We start from the raw sequence: 21,845 nt of genomic DNA on the forward strand, positions 1-21,845 counted from the left end.
CGAGGCCTGCCACCATCTTGGAAGTGGCGGGCTGCCATCTTGGAAGTGGGCCACCACCATCTTGGGAGCTCTGGGAGCAAGGACCCCCGGTAACAGGAGGATCACTTGAAACTAGGAGGTGGAGGTTGCAGTGAGCCAAGATTGTACCACTGCACTCCAGCTGGGCGACAGAGGGAAACCCTACTGCAAAACAACAACAATAAAAACTCTCATTAAAGTATTAGAAAACTAAGATTTTTCAACCTAATAAAGGTTATCTATTAAAAACAACAACAGGCCGCCGCCTGGGCCCACACCCCCAGTCGTAGGCCTCAGCATAGCAGGCCTCCCACAGAGTCCACGCCAGCAATCCTCAAAGTCCTCATAAAAACCAATAAGATGTCTTCTGGGGAAATCAAGAGAACAGTGATTAGGGTATTGCCAGAAATGGATCTTGACTCTGGGAAGAAATCTTCCAAGCAGACGGTGTCCGTGATGGCCTCTGTGACATCCCTTCTGTCATCTCCAGCATCAGCCGCCGTCCTTTCCTCTCCCCTCAGGGCGCCTCTCCAGTCCGCGGTCATGACCAATGCAGTTTCCCCCGCAGAGCTTACCACCAAACAGGTCACAATCAAGCCTGTGGCTACTGCTTTCCGCCCAGTGTCTGCTGTGAAGACAACAGGATCCCAAGTCATTAATTTGAAGCTCACTAACAACACCACGGTGAAAGCCACGGTCATATCTGCTGCCTCTGTCCAGAGCGCCAGCAGCACCATCATTAAAGCCGCCAATGCCATCCAGCAGCAAACTATCATGGTGCCGGCATCCAGCCTGACCAACGCCAAACTTGTGCCAAAGACTGTGCACCTTGCCAACCTTAACCTTTTGCCTCAGGGTGCCCAGGCCACCTCTGTATTCCGCCAAGTGCTAACCAAACCTCAGCAACAAATAAAGCAGGCGATAATCAATGCAGCAGCCTCGCAACCTCCCAAAAAGGTGTCTCGAGTCCAGGTAGTGTTGTCCTTGCAGAGTTCTGTGGTAGAAGCTTTCAACAAGGTGCTGAGCAGTGTCAATCCAGTCCCTGTTTACATCCCAAACCTCAGTCCTCCCGCCAATGCAGGGATCATGTTACCAACGTGTGGATACAAGTGCTTGGAGTGTGGGGACTCCTTTGCACTTGAAAAGAGTCTGACCCAGCACTGTGGCAGATGGAGCGTGTGCATCAAAGTAACGTGCAACCATTGTACAAAGAACCTCGTTTTTTTACAACAAATGCAGCCTCCTTTCCCATGCCCGTGGGCATAAGGAGAAAGGGGTGGTAATGCAATGCTCCCACTTAATTTTAAAACCAGTCCCAGCAGGTCAAATGATAGTTTCTCCATCAAGCAATACTTCCACTTCAACTTCCACTCTTCAGAGCCCTGTGGGAGCCAGCACACACATTGTCACAAAAATTCAGTCTGGCATAACTGGGACAGTCGTATCGGCTCCTTCAAGCACTCCCATCACCCCAGCCATGCCCCTAGATGAAGACCCCTCCAAACTGCATAAACATAGTCTAAAAGGTTTGGAGTGTAATGAAGTCTTCCAGGACGAGACGTCACTGGCTACACATTTCCAGCAGGCTGCAGATATGAGTGGACAAAAGACTTGCACTGTCTGCCAGATGCTGCTTCCTAACCAGTACAGTTATGCATCATACCAAAGAATCCATCAGCATAAATCTCCCTACACCTGCCCTGAGTGCAGGGCCATCTGCAGGTCGGTGGACTTCCAGACCCATGTCACCAAGAACTGTCTGCACTACACGAGGAGAGTTGGTTTTCGATGTGTGCATTGCAATGTTGTGTACTCTGATGTGGCTGCTCTGAAGTCTCATTCAAGGTTCTCACTGTGAAGTCTTCTACAGGTGTCCTATTTGTCCAATGGCATTTAAGTCTGCCCCAAGCACATATTCCCATGCCTACACACAGCATCCTGGCATCAAGATAGGAGAACCAAAAATCATACAAAAGTGTTTCATGTGCGACACTGTGTTCACCCTGCAAACCTTGCTGTATCGCCACTTTGACCAACACATTGAAAACCAGAAGGTGTCTGTTTTCAAGTGTCCTGACCGTTCTCTTTTATATGCAGAGAAGCAACTTATGATGGACCATATCAAGTCTATGCATGGAACACTGAAAAGTATTGAAGGGCCTCCAAACTTGAGTATAAACTTGCCTTTGAGCATTAAGTCTGTAACTCAAAATTCAGCAGATCAGAACAAAGAGGACACCAAATCCCTGAATGGGAAAGAGAAATTGGAAAAGAAATCTCCATTTCCTGTGAAAAAATCAAGAAAGTGGCCAGTCCTGGGTGGACGTGTTGGGAGTGTAACCACCTGTTCATGCAGAGAGATGTGTACATATCCCACATGAGGAAGGAGCATGGGAAGCAAATGAAGAAACACCCCTGCTGCCAGTGTGACAAGTCTTTCAGCTCGTCCCACAGCCTGTGCTGGCACAACCGGATCAAGCATAAAGGCATCAGGAAAGCGTAGGCCTGCTCGCACTGCCCAGACTCCAGACGTACCTTTACCAAACAACTGATGCTGGAGAAGCACGTCCAGCTGATGCATGGCATCAAGGACCCTGACCTGAAAGAAATGACAGATACCACCAATGAGGAGGAAACAGAAATAAAAGAAGACACCAAGGTCCCCAGTCCCAAGCAGAAGTTGGAAGAACCAGTTCTGGAGTTCAGGTCTCCCCGAGGAGCAATCACTCAACCACTGAAAGAGCTGAAAATCAATGTTTTTAAGGTTCACAAGTGTGCCATGTGTGGCTTCACCACCAAAAACCTGCTGCAGTTCCACGAACACATCCCTCAGCACAAATCGGATGGTTCTTCCTACCAGCGCCGGGAGTGTGGCCTCTGCTACACGTCTCACGTTTCTCTGTCCAGGCACCTCTTCATCGTACACAAGTTAAAGGAACCTCAGCCAGTTTCCAAGCAAAATGGGGCTGGGGAAGATAACCAACAGGAGAACAAACCCAGCCACAAGGATGAATCCCCCGATGGCGCCATGTCAGACAGAAAGTGCAAAGTATGCGCAAAAACTTTTGAAACTGAAGCAGCCTTAAATACTCACATGTGGACACACAGCATGGCCTTCATCAAATCCAAAAGGATGAGCTCAGCCGAGAAATAGCCACAGATGGTCCATGAGGAAAATCTCTGTCCACATTGGAATAAAAGACATTTTTGTTGCAAAGAGTTTGCAGTATAATAGAGTTAACAGTACTGTCTAGGCTGTTGCAATATATTCTCTTTCAACGTACCTTCCTTTACCTCGTCGTATATATCCTTGATAAGTATTAAAACAGTATTTGAGTTTAAAAGAGTTTGTATATATTTAAATGAATAACTTTTTATACTCTTTGTTACACGTTTGTATCAGTATTTAGTGGAAAACGATTTGAGTTGTTTTGGGTTAGAATTTTTCTTTTTGTACTGTTTCTTTAAAACAAAGTTCTTAGTGACAGGGGCCGTTCCTAAATTCAAATAAACTATTTTGTATGTTGCTAAAATAATGGCTTTTTTAGTGTTTTTAATTTTTGGAATTCACTACATAAATTGTAAGTAATTGTGGGTCTCGAAAACACTAGGAACGTTTAAGTGTCTTAGCACTTCCTCGGTGTGCCTGCCCTGAGGGAGTGACTTCACATTTGAGACAACTGCGCTCCAGTGTTGGCGTGCCTTTGTCTTCAGGTCACGCCAAAGGGTGTTTAAAGCAGCCTTGCAGGTCGCTCCTTTCCCAGCATGGATAAAAACTGAAGCCAGGAATCTAATAAGAAATGCTGATTTCCCCAATTCCATTTTGAGGAATGGGGAAGGCTATTCTAAAGAAAAAAATGGTACTGGTTTTCTGGGCAGATCTGCAAGGCTGGCTTTGAAAGCACAAGGAGGGAAAGTAACGAAAGGGCTGGACTACTATAAAAGTTACAAATACGTAGTTAGACCAATAGATTTATGTAGTCAGGTTTTTGTTGTGTAATTTGTTAACTATTACAGAAACACAACTAAGAATATCAATTATTTCTCTGGCTCTTGACAGAAAAAAATCAGTTGACTTAACCCTTTGCTGTCAAAAGAGTTGGTGTTTCCTGCTCTGGGTGCTACTGCCAAACGTTCTGGTACTTAGAGTCGGGATGCACAAGTTCAACCACCGACTTATCAGTGCAGCCGCCTGTGTATTGCAATTGGCCGTTACCTTAAGCACTGGGCCACCCGGGTTTAGTTCAGCCATTTCAAGAAGCACATTTAACGTCTGCTTTATTAAAATGCAGCAGAGGTACTCTTCTGTCCCTTCCGTGTATAGTTATCTGAGAGAGGTCTATTTTTTGGTTTCGTTTTGTGTTTTCTTTTGCATTTTATATTTTGTATTTATCCCTGAACATGTTTTGTACTATTTTTTTTTAAGAAAAGGAATTCTTTTGTGTATATATAGATACTTGCATGACATACTGTAGTCAACGTTCGGTTCTTCGAGAGGCCTTGCTGCTGTCAGGTGTTATGCACTCCATCCATCATAACCGTATGGAACACATTTCATATGTAAATAAACGCAGGACATTTGGCCCTTGTGCTTCTGTGAGAGAGTTATTGACGGTGAGTCTCTCACATCTTTGTGAAGTTTGGGAAGTGATTCATTGCAGGGACAAGCTACAGGATGTTGCAGAATTCTTCCCACTCAGAAAAATGGCATATTCGTTCTCTTTAGTAATCAGCTATTCTGTCACTTTCTCGTTGACTCCATCAGTACATCAGTACGATCCGAGGGTGTGAATTTCAGCTTGAAATTTCATTGCTGTTACTTGTTATGTTTGTATGGCTCTAAGTTGTCTTCATAGTACTTTCATGTTTCTGCATTTGAACCTTGCAATAAGCCTATGTGGTAGGCCGCATGGGTCCAAATAACCTGGTTTTACAGTTGAGGAAGCTGAGCTCAGATTGAGTCCTTTGCCGAAGCCCTCATAGCTGGTAAGTGGCTTTGCATATTAGAACCCAAATATGTTGCTCTCTAAATCTGATGCTCGCTCTACGTGGTTATGTACATATTGACAAATATTCATTTACTCAACAAATAAAAAGTATGTACAAAACATGAAAAAATTTTTAAAAAGTTAAAAAAAACAACAAACTATAGCTTCTGCATCTGAACAGAAAATTAAGCTGATGGAGGAAAGAGAGTTTCTTAAAAATGGCAGAGGAGATTCCAAAAAAGTTAATTGTAGTCACTCAAGAGATCAAAAAACCTCATGATCACAAAGCCACTTATGATACTAAACACTCAAGGTAAGAGGCAAAATTTATAGGTAGAAGTCTTCGTAAAGATCATGAGACACATATATTACAAGCAAAGAATGACAAAGAGTCAAGTGGCAATAAGTTACTTGATACTCTTAATCCACCAGACACACAGATTGAGAAAGAGCAAATTACTGGGCAAGTTGAGAAGAATGCTACCAACCCTAAACCCCAGTTAAGTCACTCCTCTCGACTGTCCCCTGACTGAACTAGAGACACTGATGAAGCTGCTTTTGAGCCAGATTATAATGAAAGTGACAGTGGAAGTAATGTATCTGTAAAAGATGAGGAAACTTCAGGAAACACTTCTAAGGTCCTGAAAGATAATGGAGAAAGCAAAAGAAAGCCTGGACACAGCACCAGTTGGACAGGTAGGCATAGGAGGAGCCAGAGTCCAAGCAGAAGTCAGAGCCCTTCTGGGAGCGAAACCTGAGGCCACAGTAGTAGGCCCAGTTCCGCAGAAAGTTAGAATAGCAGGAAGAAGAAGAAAAAGTAGAAAAAGAAAAAGCACAAGAAACATTTAAAAAAAAAAAAAAAAAAAAACCCATACATGCAGGTACTGCAGGGGAATCGATAAAAAGCCAAAAAACACAGACATAAGAAAAGGAAGTCAAGGAAGAGCAAAAGATAAAGAGAAGGAGAAAGATAACAAAAAGTAAAATCTGTCACCATGTAAAAGGACAGATTTTTTAAATGGACTTAATGGCTAAGTCATCTGTATTCAATTTTGTTATTATGTAAAGAGATTCAGGTCTTGTAAATAATGACATGGAAGATTCCGTGCTGCACTTAAAATATTGCTGCTTGATTATTGGATTTTTATATCAGAGGTTGATATAGTTTGTCCCCACCCTAATCTCATGTTGAAATAAAATCCCCAGTGTTGGAAGTCAGGCCTGGTGGGAGGTGTCTGGGTCATGGAGGTGGATCCCTCATAGCTTGGTGCTTTCCCTGCAAAATCTAGTTGTTTAAAGTGTGTGGCACCTCCCCTACTCTCTCTTGCTTCTACTCCCACCATGTGAGACACCTGCTCCAGCTTCACCTTTCACCATGATTGTAAGCTTCCTGAGACCTCCCCAGAAGCAGATGCCAGTGCTATGTTTCCTGTACAGTCTGAAGAACTATGAGCCAATTAAACTGCTTTTCTTTATAAATTGACCAGTCTCAGGTATTTTTATAGAAATACAAGAATGGCTTAATACAGAAAATTGGTATCAAGGAGTGGGACATTGCTATGAAGATAACTGGAAATGTAGAAGCAGCTTTGGAGCTAGGTAATGGGCAGAGGTTCGAAAAGTTTGGAGAGCTTAGAAGAAGAGAGAAAGATGAGAGAAAATTTGGAACTTTTTAGAGACTGGTTAAATATTGTGACCAAAATGATGATAGTGATATGAACAGTGAAGTCCAGGCTGATACCTCAGATGGACATGACAAACTTATTGGGAAATGGAACAAATGTCACCTTTGTTATGCCTTAGCAAAGAACTTAGCAATATTGTGTCCATGCCCTAGGGATCTATGGAAGTTCAAATTTCAAAGTGATAATCTACGTTATCTGGCAGAAGAAATTTCCGAGCACCAAAGTGTTTAAGATGTGGCATGGCTGCCTCTAACAACATATGCTCAGATGTGGGAGCAAAGGAATGACTCAAAGCTGGAACTTATATTTAAAGAGGAAGCAGAGCATAATAGTTTGGAAATTTTTCAGCCTAGCCATGTGCCAAAGAAAGGAAAAGCTTTTTCAAGGGAAGAATCCAAGCAGACTATGGAGCAACCACTTACTAGAGATATTTTCTTTTGGTAACAAGTATTTAACCAGTCTCTATGGAGCAACCACTTGCTAGAGATACTTACATAACCAAAAGGGAGACAAGTGCCAATATCCAAGGCAATGGGGAAAAAGCCTCCAAGACATTTCAGAGACCTCTGAGGCAGGTGGGAATGTAAACTAGTACAACCACTATGGAAAACACTGTGAAGATTCCTTAAGGAGCTAAAAGTAGAACTACCATTTAATTCAGCAATCCCACTACTGGCTATCTACCCAGAGGAAAAGAAGTCATTATATGAAAAAGATACTTGTACACGTACAAAAGATATAACAGCACAATTTGCAATTGTAAAAACATGGAACCAACCCAAATGCCCATCAATCAATGGGTGGATAAAGAAACCATGGTATATATATACAATGGAATACTACTTGGCCATAAAAAGGAAAGAATTAATGGCATTCACAGTGACCTGGATGAGACTGGAGACTGTTATTCTAAGTGAAGTAACTCAGGAATGGAAAACCAAATGTATATGTTCTCACTCATATGTGGAAGTTAAGCTATGAGGATGCAAAGACATAAGAAAGATACAATGTACTTTGGGGACTCCAACAGGAAAGGGTGGGAAGGGGGTAAGGGATAAAAGACCACAAATTGGGTACAGTGAATACTGCTTGGGTGATGGGTGCACCAAAATCTCACAGATCACCACTAAAGAACTTACTCATGTAACCAAACACCACCTGTTCCCCAATAACCTATGGAAATAAAAAGATTTAATAAGAAAGGAAAAAAAAAGAAAGAGAGCAAGGAAGAAAGAAAGAAGAAAGGAAACAAAAGAAAGGGAAGGAGAAACAAACAGATTGGAAAGAGGGAAGTAAAACTATTTTTGCAGAGGACGTAATTATATTTGTGTGTAATCCTAAGAAATACACAAAACTACTAAAATAAGAAAACTTATAAAAATCATAAATTACAAAGTCAATATACAAAAATCAATTGTATTCTTACATATTGACAATAAACTATTGGGAAATGAAAATGTGAAATATACCATTTATACAATAGCCTCACAAACGTTAAAATAATTAGGACTGTATTTAACAAAATGTGAACAAAAGACCCATATACAAAAAGCTGTAAGCCAGGCATGGTGATATGAGCCTATAGTCCCAGCTACTTGGAAGCCTGATGCAGAAGGATTGCTTGAGCAGAGTTTGAGGCCAGCCTGGCCAACATAGAAAGACCCCATCTCTATTTAAAAATTTTTAACACACACACAAAAAAAACAAAATAAAATCCTGTAAAATATTGCTGAAATAAAATAAAGAAGACTTAAATAAATAGAGGGATATGCCATGTTCATGGATTGAAAGACTCAGTATTGTTAAGACACCAATTTTCTCCAAATTGATCTACAGATTCAATGCAATCCCATTCAAATTTCAACAGGATTTTTTTTTTTTGGTAGAAATTCACAAGCTTATTCTAAAAGCTATATGAAAATACAAAGAATCTACAATAGCCAGAACAATTTTTAAAAAGAACAAAGAAGACTTATACTATCTGATTTTAAGACTTTCTATAAAGCTATAGTAATCAAGACAGTAAGGTAGACCCAGGATTTCCATGAGCATGAACCCACTGCTGTACTTTATTTGCTGTAAAATGAATTTCTTGATCAGAAGCAAGGCAGACTGTCATACTACCATGGTGAACAAGGCACTATTTTCATATATGGATAATAGTTCTGGCAGGAGTGTTGCAGGCAGAAAAAGCAAAGACTGGCTGGTTCTTCCAGGGAAAGGTACCATTGAGGGCTCAGTTGGTCTCTGCTGTTCGAAGGTTGGCCACTCAGCAGTGGTGGTAGGCATTAGACTTTAGTAAGTGGACAGTTCACATCACTCTTGCCTTGGCCACTTTGAGCATGAACACTTTAGGTAGCCGAGGAAAGAGGCCAGCTGATCCAGAGGACAGATTATCTTGCCCACTTGATTATTAAAATCTTCTGCTGCTGTAATTACTCTAGGTGAGCATTCACATGGGACACAGAAATCTTCGCTTTTGTGGCCAATCTGAGAGGTCTGTCCATCCACCTCTTCCTCAGAATGCCTTGTGACCAGTTTTCCAATTGTTCCCTTCCAAGCCCAGCCAGCTAAACCATTAGCCATTGCCCCTAAATCAGTGTAGATCCATATCTCTGGTAACCTCTTTTTTCAGGGAAATAAACAATCAGGGGTATTGCTTGAAGTTATGCCCAGTAGGAGTATTTTCCTTCACTACTGTCCTTCAGGGCCACACCAGAAAGTCCTCCTGTTTAAATCTCAACACCAACCAACCATAAAAAGACATTGATGAGGCCGGGCGTGGTGGCTCATGCCTGTAATCCCAGCATTTTGGGAGGCCGAGATGGGCGGATCACGAGGTCAGGAGATCGAGACCATCCTGGCTAACACGGTGAAACCTCGTCTCTACTACAAATACTAAAAATTAGCCAGGTGCAGTAGTGGTGGGCGCCTATAGTCCCAGCTACTCGGGAGGCTGAGGCAGTTAGAATGGCATGAACTGAGAGGCAGAGTTGCAGTGAGCCCAGATTGCACCACCGCACTCTAGCCTGGGTGACAGAGTGAAACTCTGCCTCAAAAAAAAAAAAAAAAAAATTAGCTGGGCATGGTGGTGGGTGCCTATAGTCCCAGCTACTTGGGAGACTGAGGCAGGAGAATGGCATGAACCTGGGAGGCAGAGCTTGCAGTGAGCCAAGATCATACCACTGCACTCCAGCCTGGGCGACAGAGCGAGACTCTGTCTCAAAAAAAAAAAAAAAAAAAAAGACATTGATGAGAGATTGCAAATGGAATGTGTATTGATATTAGATCTTATTAAGACAACATTATTAATTTGTTGGATGTGATAATAAAGTTGTGGTCATGTATGTTTAATCCTGATTTGTTAGAAAGATATTCTGAAGTATTTGAGGGTAAAAAGATATGATATATGGGGATTTTCTTTAACATTCTTTCAGGCAGGGGAAAGTCAGGGAATAGATTAAGCAAGAATGGAAGAATGATAATAATTGTTGAAGCTGGGAGATGGGTACATGCAAGTTCATTAAACTATTTTGTCTATTTTTGTATCTTTTAAAAATTTCACATAATAAAAAGTCTTTTAAAAAACTGATGAAAGCTATAGGCAATATCCTTTTATAAATCTACCTAAGAGGCCGGCACAGTGGTTCACGCCTGTAATCCCAACACTTTGGGAGGCTGAGGTGGGTGCATCACGAGGTCAAGAGATCAAGACCATCCTGGCCAACATGGTGAAACCCCAACTCTACTAAAAATACAAAAATTAGCTGGACGTATTGGTGCGTGCCTGTAGTCCCAGCTACTCAGGAGACTGAAGCAGGAGAATCGCTTGAACCCGGGAGGCAGAGGTTGTAGTGAGCTGAGATCGTGCCACTGCACACCAGCCTGGTGACAGAGCAAGGCTCCGCCTCAAAAAATAATAATAATAAAAATAAATAAATAAAAATAAATCTACCTAAGAATGCATTCTAAATGTTACCTGGCCTCATCGGCTTATGATCTCAAAATACGGTCCTATTTCTATTTAGACCCAGTTTAGAATGACTGTAAGCTTTACCCCCATCTGCCGCCTCCCCAAGCAGGGGCATATTCTCACCCTCTCCAAACTCCGTTATTCCAAGAAGCCCACAAAGGGGTTCTGCATATTAGACCACAAACTAGGCAGAAGCTGACAGCCATCCCTATCATTTTCTGTCCTCTGACTCTCTTAACCCAGCTCCCACTTGTCTACATCTACTGCCTGAGAAGTCACTTAAAGAGGCTTAATCATTGCTGCTGTTGACAAAAAGAAAGACAAAGAAAGTCCTAGAAACCATTCCAAATTAAAAGACACTGAGATACAAGACAGCTAAGTGCAATGTGCAATCCTGAGTTGGGTTCTTGCTATGACTGAAATATTTGTGCCCCTGCAACTCCCATCCTTACCATCAAATGTTGAAATCCTAACCCCTAAAGTGATGATATTAGAAGGTAGGGCTTTTAGGAAGTTATTAGGTCATGGAGGTAAGTTCTCATGAACGAGATCAGTGCCCTTATAAAAGAGGCTGAGAGACCCCCTCACCCCTTTACCATGTGAGGACACAGCAAGAAGGCACCATCTCTGAGCCAGAAAGCAAGGCCCTCGCCAGACACTGAATCTGCCAGCACCTTGCTCTTGGACTTGCCAGTGTCCAGAACTGTGAGAAATAAATCTCTGTTGTTCATAAGCTACCTAGTCTATGGTATTTTGTTAGAGCAGCCTGGATGAACTAAAACAGTCTTAAACTGGGGGAAAATGGCTATAAAGTCATGATTGAGATAACTGAAATTTCAATATGGGCTGTAGATTATAGTATATTCATGTTAAATTTCCAAATTTGGATCATTGCATAGTGGTTATATAAGCGAATGTCCTCACACTTAGGAAATACACATTGATGTATTTAGATGTATAAATTACCACTGAAAATTCTCCCCCTCAACACAGTCTTTCAGCCACACAATTTCCTTCCCAACAGCCAACAGATGTTATCTCCTTCTTGGATATATCCTCACAGAGGCATTTCATGCTTTTACAACCAATACATGTCCTAACATCTCTTTTATAACAAAAGAGAAATCATTCTCTGTAGTCTATTCTGCATTTGGCTATCTGTCTTTTTTTTTTTTTTTTAGGCAAAGTCTTGCTCTGGCTGGAGTGCAGTGGTGCGGGTCTCAGCTCACTGCAACCTCCACCTCCCGAGTTCAAGCGATTCTCCTGCCTCAGCCTCCCGAGTAGCTGGGACTATAAGCACATGCCACCACATCCAGCTGATTTTTTGTATTTTTAGTAGAGATGGGGTTTGACTGTGTTGGCCAGGATGGTCTCGATCTCCTGACCTCATGATCCACCCGCCTTGGCCTCCCAAAGTGCTGGGATTACAGGCGTGAGCCACCACGCCCAGCCTGGCTGTCTTTCTTAATACAGTCATGCATCACTTAATGACAGGGATATGGCCTTAGGCAATTTTGTCTGTTGTTCTGTGAACATCTTAGAGTACTTACACAAACCTAGATGGAACAGCTTACTATTCACCTAGGCTATGTGGTAATGCCTATTGCTCCTACGCTACAAACCTAAACAACATGTTTACAGAACACGGTAGGCAATTGTAACAAAATGGAAAGTATTTATGCATCTAAACATACCTAAACATAGAAAAAGTACAGTAACAATATGGTAGAAAAGATTAAAAATGGTATACCTGTACAGGACAGCTCTATTATAATCTTATGGGATCACCATTATATATGTGGTCCATCACTGACAAAAACATTTGTTAGGCAGGGCATCACTGTAATCTTGAAGATCAATCCACATCAGAACGTGAAGTGCCTCCTCATTATTTTTTACCACTGCCTAGTGTTCCACTGTGAGATGTACCATAATTGAAGCAGTCCCCATTCTATGGATATTCAGCTTGTTTCCAATCTTTTGCTATCCCTTATTAAGACCTGTAGAATAGCAAACGCCAAGGGACCCAGGAAGATTAGGAACATAAACATATAGTAAAAGTATGACATTAATATGTCATTAATAATTTCATTAGGAATTACATTTTAAATGGCTACTAAGAAATGCAATGTTTTATGTTATCAGTCAGGAAACTAGATGTGTGAAGGAATGATTGATGAGTATGATAAACCAAGAATGTGCCTGTAATCCCAGCACTTTGGGAGGCTGAGGCGGGTGGATCACGAGGTCAAGAGATCGAGACCATCTTGGCCAACGTGGTAAAACCCTGTCTCTACAAAAATACAAAAATTAGCTGGGCATGGTGGCGTGTGCCTGTAGTCCCAGCTACTTGGGAGGCTGAGGCAGGAGAATCGCTTGAACCCGGGAGGCAGAGGTTGCAGTGAGCCGAGATCGTGCTACTACACTTCAGCCTGGCGACAGGGCGAGACTGTCTCAAAAAAAAAAAAAAAAAGAAGAAGAAGAAAAAGAAAAACCAAGAATGTGTGTGGGGATGTCAATGTTAACAGCACTCTGTATTAACTATTAAATAAACCTTCCTGGAAAAGCCTTTGAATACAATGAGATTTTTTATTTTTCTTCTTTTTTTTTGGAAAACTATTCCAGACACGAAACCCAAATGACAATTAAGAGTACTAGTAAAATAATTGATGGTGGTGTTATTATTGTGCCATTAATGAAAGTACTGACAGGAAAAGGATAGGACTTCGGGTTCATTAATAAAAGATCTTTAAAAAACCATAATGTCTTATAATTAAAACAACAACACATAAAGTTACCTTTTACTTCAATCTGCCAAATAAGGCCATTCTGGAAGAGAAAGAGGTAACTATTGACCTAAGAGTAAAGACTGGAGTAGAAATGTACATATACATACCTATATATACACTGAGAATATGTGTTTGGGGATTGTAGGCCTCTTTTGGTTAGTAAAAATTAATTCTGTATCACTTTTATCCTCAATATTTTTCCTTAGGTTCTTGAATTTCAAAAGATGGTAACTTAATTCGACATACACTTAGACAATATCACAAGAGCCCAAAACCACATAGGCAACTTATCCTGACCGAAAGTCCTCTCTTCTTCCAGGAATCAGAGTCCAGTAACTGTCCTCTGCCAACAGACTCAGCACTTTCTCTTCTATTACAATGGCTTTTTGTGGACTTTCACTCCTCGGACTGGACAGTTGGCCCTTTGAAGGTAGAATCCATATCTTAATGATCCAGCTGCACAGAATGTATTCGAGCAAGCATGGTGACAGCTCCTACTCTCCAGAAGCAGCCAGCACAGGCTCTGTCCAGGGTCCATTGTCCAGGGCCAGCGGTGATAGTGGTGCAAGTTGCAGCATCTATGCCAGCAGCGATGGCATTAATGTCTTCACCGAAGCAGTTCTAGCCTGTGATTTGAGATGCTGGGCTTGAGCATGAAGCCACCAAGCTTAATTTTCCAGTCTTAATGGTCAGAATAGGCTAGGTCATCCCATGAAACAAATAAATCCCAACATTTCAGCAGTTTTGCTTTCCAATCATACACAGGTGGATGCGGGTTGGACAGCTTGTCTGGGCAATGCATCTCCAGGCGGTGACTCGTGCCCTGGGCTACTAATAGTGTGGTTCCAGCATCGCAGTTCCTTCTCTTTCACAGGGCCATGAAAGTCAAGGATATGGCAAGAAATTTTAGGGACAGGCCTGGAAACACTATGCATTAATTTCCCCTTATGCTCCATTGGCCTAAATGAAAGGCAGGCTGAGAAATCTCATCTTCCTATGTGCTTAGGAAGCAGAAATGGGACTGGGGAGGATCCAGCCTGGGTTAACCCTCCAAGAAATTTTATTCTCCCAATTTTTGTATGTGGTATATGTGAGCACTGTCTTAGAGATTTTATGAGCCACCTCTTATCCTTTCAGAGGTTCATTTTCTGATGACCCCAGCCAAGATTGGTTTCTATTATCTGCAACTAATGTCCTTGACTGATAGAAAGATGGGAGGTCCAGTAGGATGTACTGTGCAGGAGCACATACCTGCACTCAAACTCCAGGCTCTTGCTTTACTAAACTTCACACTTTTGGCAAGTGACCAGGCCTCATCTTCCATAAAGTGCAGAGAATAATAGCATCTGCCTGATGAAGTTGTTGTGGGGATGGAGTAAATTAATGCAAGGAAAGTGCCTAGCACAGCTGGCCTGCAGTAAATGCTCAGTAAATGGTATCCATTATTTATCCTCTCAAGGTATCCAGCCTTCAGAGGCTTCCTGGAGGAGTTACTCACAAAGATTTGAATGATTGTAGAGGACTGGGCAGAAGAAGGGGCCTTATAGGAAAATGAGCTTCTCCAGGCATGATAGATGTGCTATCTTTGTTTTGGGTTTTTAGAGTTTGTTTGTTTGTTTATTTTAGAGACAGGGTCTTACTCCGTCACCCAGGCTGGAGTGCAATGGTGTGATCATAGCTCACTGCAGCCTCGAAATCTGGGGCTCAAGCGATCCTCCCACCTCAGCTTCCCAAGTAGCTAGGACTATAGGCACACAGAACCATGCCCACCCAGCTAATTTAGATGTATTATTTTTGAATTAATGGGTGCTGAGCACTGAAGAAAGAGCCCTCCAGCGTTTGAGTATTCCCATCATGTGCTCAAGGGAACCTCCTTGCCTGGGTTCCGTTTATCTTCTCCTTTGAAAGTCAGATTTGGGGGAGTTTGACTCATGGACAAGGTCTGTGTGCAGGCTGCCTTCCAGCTCTGGGATGGGGGTGGTGGTGGGCAAGCCCTTCCCGGGTAAGGCAGAGCCTGTGTGGCCAGTGCCTGTGTGGAGACAGCAAGGACACTGGCAAGCACACACCAGGCAGGGTTCAGGCTCGAGCTTAGGGTGTCCAGAAGGGGAGTGGCTATTCTGACACCCCAAGTCTAAGCTGAAGACCTTCCTCAAAGCCTCAGGACATCCGGCTCACGGTGGGGACAAGTATAGAGTATTTGTTTCACAGCAGCAGTGAGCAGGTCTTCATTTGCTTCTGTGTTTTTCAAGTCACTTGTTGGGGTGTGAAAATCCCATCCCTAGATTCTCCACTAACTTCTTCAGCATGAATGCAGAAGCCCCAAAGGAGCCAATTTCGTGTGCCAGAGCCCAACAGGCCTGGGCTCCCATCCTCAGTGTGCTATCATGGAAGACAAGGCAATGGCAAGGAAATGGTCTTTCTTTGGGGACTGTTGTAAAGCCCCTGAGTGATAAGCCCCCTCCACTGGAACGTGGCCCTTCATGTCAAGAATAGCTCCAGGATGCCAGGCGCAGTGGCTAACACCTGTAATCCCAGCACTTTGGGAGGCCGAGGCAGGTGGATCATTTGAGGTTAGGAGTTCAAGACCAGCCTGACCAACATGGTAAAATCCCACCTTTACTAACAATACAAAATCAGCCAGGCATGGTGGCAGGCACCTGTAATCCCAGCTACTTGGGAGGCTGAAGCAGGAGAATCGCTTGAATCCAGGAGGCAGAGGTTGCAGTGATCCGAGATCATGCCTTTGCCCTCCAGCCTGGGCAACAAGAGCGAAACTCTGTCTCAAAAAAATAAAAAAGAACAGCTCCAGGAAATGAATATAGTGTCAGATTGAGTCCTCTTTCTCTAGAGAGGGATTTTCCAAATATGAAAGAATCAAGGTTCCTATTTTGACCATGTCTTCTCAAAGGATGACAGTCCAAGTTCACATTGAAACAACAATAGTAGACAGCAGAAAGACAGTACAGAGGGAGGGGAAGAAGTAGAGGTATGGACTTAAGGACTGGGTGACACGGCCAGGGAAATGGACATTAATACTCAACAGGCTAAGTCAAGGATGTTTGATGTGCCCATCCCACTGCTGGGTTTCAGGGAGCTGTAGGGAGCAATGGGCCAGCACTGAGATTGAGATCTGATTTTGTCCTTTACTAGCCATGGAGCCTCGGTCCATGTAAACTGTCTGAGCCTCGGTTTCTTCATTTGTCAACTATAGATAAAATTCCTTGCCCCAACTGCTTCACAGGATTCTCATGATGAACTAAAACACACAGACACACAGACACACACACACACACACAACACACACAACATTTTATAAAGCTTTATAAACCAGAAGGGGTTGTTTTAAAACAAAGCATCATTATTATAGTTGAAGTTAAGATAAATTCCAGCTCTCCAGGAACCTACAATCCAGTTGTAGAAACAAAATACATGAAATTAAAATACATAAGTAGCAAATAATGGCAATCTGTGCTCAGCACAAAATAGTATTATCAAACCCACATTCAGTAAGTTTTCTGAGAGTCAGATGTAGAGTGAATCAGGTAGAACAAATTTCATAGAAGTAGTGGTAAGAACTGAAATGGGTCTTAGAAAAAAAGAAGGTTGTAAAAAAATTGCAAGAAGGAAGGCAATCGTGTGTGTGTGTGTGTGCGTGTGTGTGTGTGTGTGCATTTTAAGCTGAAAAGTTCAACCAAGACATACACTATGCTAGGCTAGAGACACATACTCTGACTGTGAAAGGTAAGAAATAGGTCTAAAGCAGAGATAGGCAAACTATAGCCCCACGAGCCAGTTTTGGTACAAGTTGCAAGCTAAGAATAATTTTTACACTTAGAAAACGTTATAAGGAAAAAGAAAAAAAAGGAGGAGGAGTGACACAGACCTTATGTGCCCCACAAAGCCTAAAGTATTTACTATCTATCCCTATACTGACCAATACGTACGTGAAGATTCAATGACAATGAAAATACAACATATTCAAATTTGTGTGGTGCAGCCAAAACAGTGCTGATAGGGAAATTTATAGCACTGAGTGAAATGGTTATATTAGAAAAGAAGAAGCCACAAATTAATATTATAAGGTCCTATATCAGGAAACTAGAAAAATAAGAACAAACTAAACAGGGGCTGGGCATGGTGGCTCACACTTGTTTCCCAGCACTTTGGTAAGCCAAGGTGGGTGGATCACTTGAGGCCAGGAGTTCAAGACCAGCCTGGCCAACATGGTGAAACCCCATCTCTGTAACCCCAGCTACTTGGAAGGCTGAAGCACAAGAATTGCTTGAGCCTGGGAGGTAGAGGTTGCAGTGAGCCAAGATTGCACTAAATCCTTGAAATCCACACATGCACTCTAGCCTGGGCCACAAAGCAAGATTCTATCCCAAAAAAAAAAAAGAAACAAAAAGCAAACAGAAAGAAGAAAAAATGACAATAGCAGAAATAAATGAAATGGAAAAAAAATACATAGTAAAGTAATGAAGCAAAAACTGGTTATTTCAAAAGATTTGTGAAATTGACAAACTTCTATCGAGGCGAGTGGATCACTTGGGGCCTGGAGTTCGAGATCAGCCTGGCCAACGTGGTGAAACCCCATCTCTACTAAAAATACAAAGATTAGCCAGGCATGGTGGTGCACGACTGTGGTCCCAGCTACTCGTGAGGCTGAAGCACAATAATTGCTTGAACCCAGGAGGCGGAGGTTGCAGTGAGCTGAGATCACACCACTGCACTCCAGCCTGGGCAACAGAGTGAGAGTTCGTCAGGAAAAAAAAAAAAAAAAAAAAAAGACTGACAAAGGAAAAGAGAGAAAATACAGTATCAGAAGTGAAACTAGAGACATTATTACAGACTCTACAGACATCAAAAGGATAATAAAGGAATACTACAACTTTACACACATAAATCTTGACAATTTTGATAAAATGAACCAAACCCACACATGACCACAAGTCAACTAATATGGCATAAAAAGTTTGAATAGCCATATAACTATTGAGAAAATTAAACCCCTAATTTTAAAACTCCTCCCTCAACCAAATCTCCAGGAACAGATGCCTTCACCACTGAATTATGCCAAACTTTTAAAGAAGAATTAACTCCAGTGCTACACAATCTCTTCCAGAATATAGAAAATAAACACATCCCAATTTATTTTGTAAAGTTAATGTGACCCTGATGCTAAAACCAGAAAAATACATTATAAAAAAAGAGAAAATGACAGATCAACAGTCCTGATGAATATAGATATAATCCTTATTAAAATATAGCAAAGAATTCAATAATATCCAAAAAGAATTATACACCACCATCAAGTAAGGGTTATTTCAGGAATGCAAAGCTGGTTCAATATTTGAAAATCAATCAAGGTAATCTACCATATTGACATGCTACAGGAAAAAAAATCACATGATTATGTCAATTGATGCAAAAGAAGAATTTTACAAAATTTGACACTCATTTATAAGAAAAATTCTCAAAATACTTAAGAGGGAAACTTTCTCAAATTAATAATGAACAGCTACAAAATAAATCTACAGATAACATCATACATAAGGGCAAAAGATGGAATACTTTCTCCCTAAGATTAGATACAAGACAAGGATATCTTTTATCACTTCTAGTACTGGAAGGGCTAGGCAGTATAACAAACAAAAAATAAAAAAAAAAGGAAATAAAGGCCAGGCACGGTGACTCACACCTGTAATCCCAGCACTTTGGGAGGTTGAGGCAGGTAGATTGTGAAGTCAGGAGTTCAAGACCAGCCTGACCAACATGGTGAAACCCTGTCTCTACTAAAAATCAAAAATTAGTCAGGTGTGGTGGCTCACACCTGTAGTCCAAGCTACTCAGGAGGCTGAGGCAGGAGAATTGCTTGAACCCAGGAGGCAGAGGTTGCAGTGAGCTGAGATTGCACCTTTGCACTCCAGCCTGGGTGAGAGAGCAAGACTCTGTCAAAAAAAAATAAAAGGAAATAAAATACATAAAAATCAGAAAGAAAAAGTTGTCCTATTAGCAGATCATATGATCATCTATAGAAATCCTCAGGCAATATACCTAAACAAAACAAACAAACAAACAAAATCATCCAACTCCTAGGAACTATGGTAAGACTGAAAGATACAAGTTCAACATACAAAAAACACTTGTATTACTATATATCCATGGAAACTAAAATTTAAAATACCATTTATGACTGTAATAAAAATTTCTAATACTGAGGCATGAATATAGCAAAACCTATACAGGACTGAATGCGAAAAATGACAAAATGCTGATCAAAAAAATTAAAAGCTTAAAATAAATAAAGAGAAATAAATAGAGACATAGCATGTTCATGGGTTACAACACCCACCATACTGTTAATATATACTTTTGCTACAATTTCTATAAAAATCCCAGTAAGTTTTTTACAGAGACAAACAAGATTATTTGAAAATGTATTTGGGAAGGCAAAGGAACCTAAAAAGCTAAAACAATTTTGAAAATGAAGACTAACGTAGGAGGGATAATTCAACCCAGTTTTAAGACATTGCATAGCTACAGTGATCAAGACTTTGTGATATTGGTGGAGTAATAGACGCATAGATCAATGGACTAGAGGACCTCAAAATAGCCCTGTACAGGTACCATCTACCGATTTTTTCAAGGTGCAAAAGTTATCAAATGCAGGAAGAATGGACTTTTCAACAAATGGTATTTGACCAAGTAGACGTCCATAGGCAAAAAAAAATGAACCTCGACCTAAACCTCACAACTTATATGAAAATCAACTCAAAATATTTGCAAACTACTCATCTGATAGAGGATTAATATCCAAAATATACAAGGAACTCAAACATCTCAACAACAAAAAAACAAACAAATGAACAATCCAATTAAAATGGGTTATAAATTTAAATGTAAAACTATGAAACTTCTAGAAGAAAACATAGGAGAAAATCTTTAGGATCTAGGGCTTGGTGAAGAGTTCCTGGTCATGGCATTAAAAACACAATTTGTAAAAGAAAAAAAAAATGGTTAAATAGTACATCATCAAAATTTAAAACTTTAAAAGAAAGAAGGCCCTAGTAAATGAACTGAACAACAAAAAAATGAGACATCACAAAGGATAGCACAGAAATACAAAGGATCATTAGAGACTATTATGAAAACCTATATGCCAATAAATTTGAAAATCTAGATGAAATAGACAAATTCCTGAACATGTACAACCTACCAAGACTGAACCAAGAAGGAATTAAAAAAAAAAAAATCCTAAACAGAACAATAACAAGTAATGAGATTGAATCAGTAATTAAAAGTCTTCCAACAAAGAAAAGCCCAAGACCACAGGGCTTCATCATTGAATTATACTGAACTTTTAAAGAAGAATTAGTACTAGTCCTTCTTAAACTATTCCCCAAAATTGAAGCAGAGTGTATTCTTGCTAACTCATTCTACAAGGCCAACATAACCCTGATAGCAAAACCAGACAAGAACATAATGAAAAAAGAAAACTTACAGGCCAATATTACCAAAGAACATTAATGCAAAATCTCTCAACAAAATACTAGCAAACTTAATTCAAAACATATCAAAAAGAAAATACACCAAGAGTAAGTGGGATTTATTCCAAGAATGCAAGGATGTTTCAACATACCCAAATCAATAAACTTCATACATCACATCAATAGAACAAAGGACAAAAACCATATGATCATCTCAATAGACACAGAAACAGCTTTTGATAGAATTCAACATCCATTCACGATTTAAAAAAAAAAAACAAAACTCTTAATTAGGTATAGAAGGAAAGTACCTCAATATAATAATGGCCATGTATAACAAACACACAGATAACATTTAACAAAATGGGGAATAGCTGAAAGCTTTTATTCTAAGAACTGGAACAAGACAAGGATGCCCACTCTTACTGCTCCTATTCAAGGTAATACTGGAAGTACTAACCAGAGCAATTGGACAAGACAAAGAAATAAAGGACATCCAAATGGGAAAGGAAGTAAAATTGTCCCTGTTTGCAAATAACATGATCTTGTGTATAGAAAAACCTAACTACCCAAAAAAAGAAAAAAAACCTCTTAAACGATTTCACTACAGCACTAAAGTCACAGGATACAAAATTAATATATAAAATTTGTAAGTGTTTTGATATATGAACAATGAACTAGCTAAAAAGTAATCAAGAGGGCAATTTTGTTTACAATAGCTACCAAATAAATAAAACATGTAAAATAAATTTAACTAAGGAGGTGAAAAACCTCAACAAGGAAATCTCCAAAACAGTGATGAAAAAAATTGAAAAAGATGCAAATGGAAAGACATTCTATGCTCATGGATCGGAAGAATTAATATTGTTAAAATGACAATACTAACCAAAGCAATCTGTAGATTC

The 21,845-nt window shown here is 40.7% G+C and overlaps 1 pseudogene; it reads left to right on the forward strand.

Annotated features, from left to right (window-relative positions):
- Positions 1 to 267: 267 nt before the first annotated feature.
- Positions 268 to 3,175, forward strand: LOC105466220 (zinc finger protein 532 pseudogene; annotated as a pseudogene).
- Positions 3,176 to 21,845: the final 18,670 nt, after the last annotated feature.

The sequence above is a fragment of the Macaca nemestrina genome, chromosome 9, assembly GCF_043159975.1.
Source record: "Macaca nemestrina isolate mMacNem1 chromosome 9, mMacNem.hap1, whole genome shotgun sequence".
Taxonomy (NCBI): Eukaryota; Metazoa; Chordata; class Mammalia; order Primates; family Cercopithecidae; genus Macaca; species Macaca nemestrina.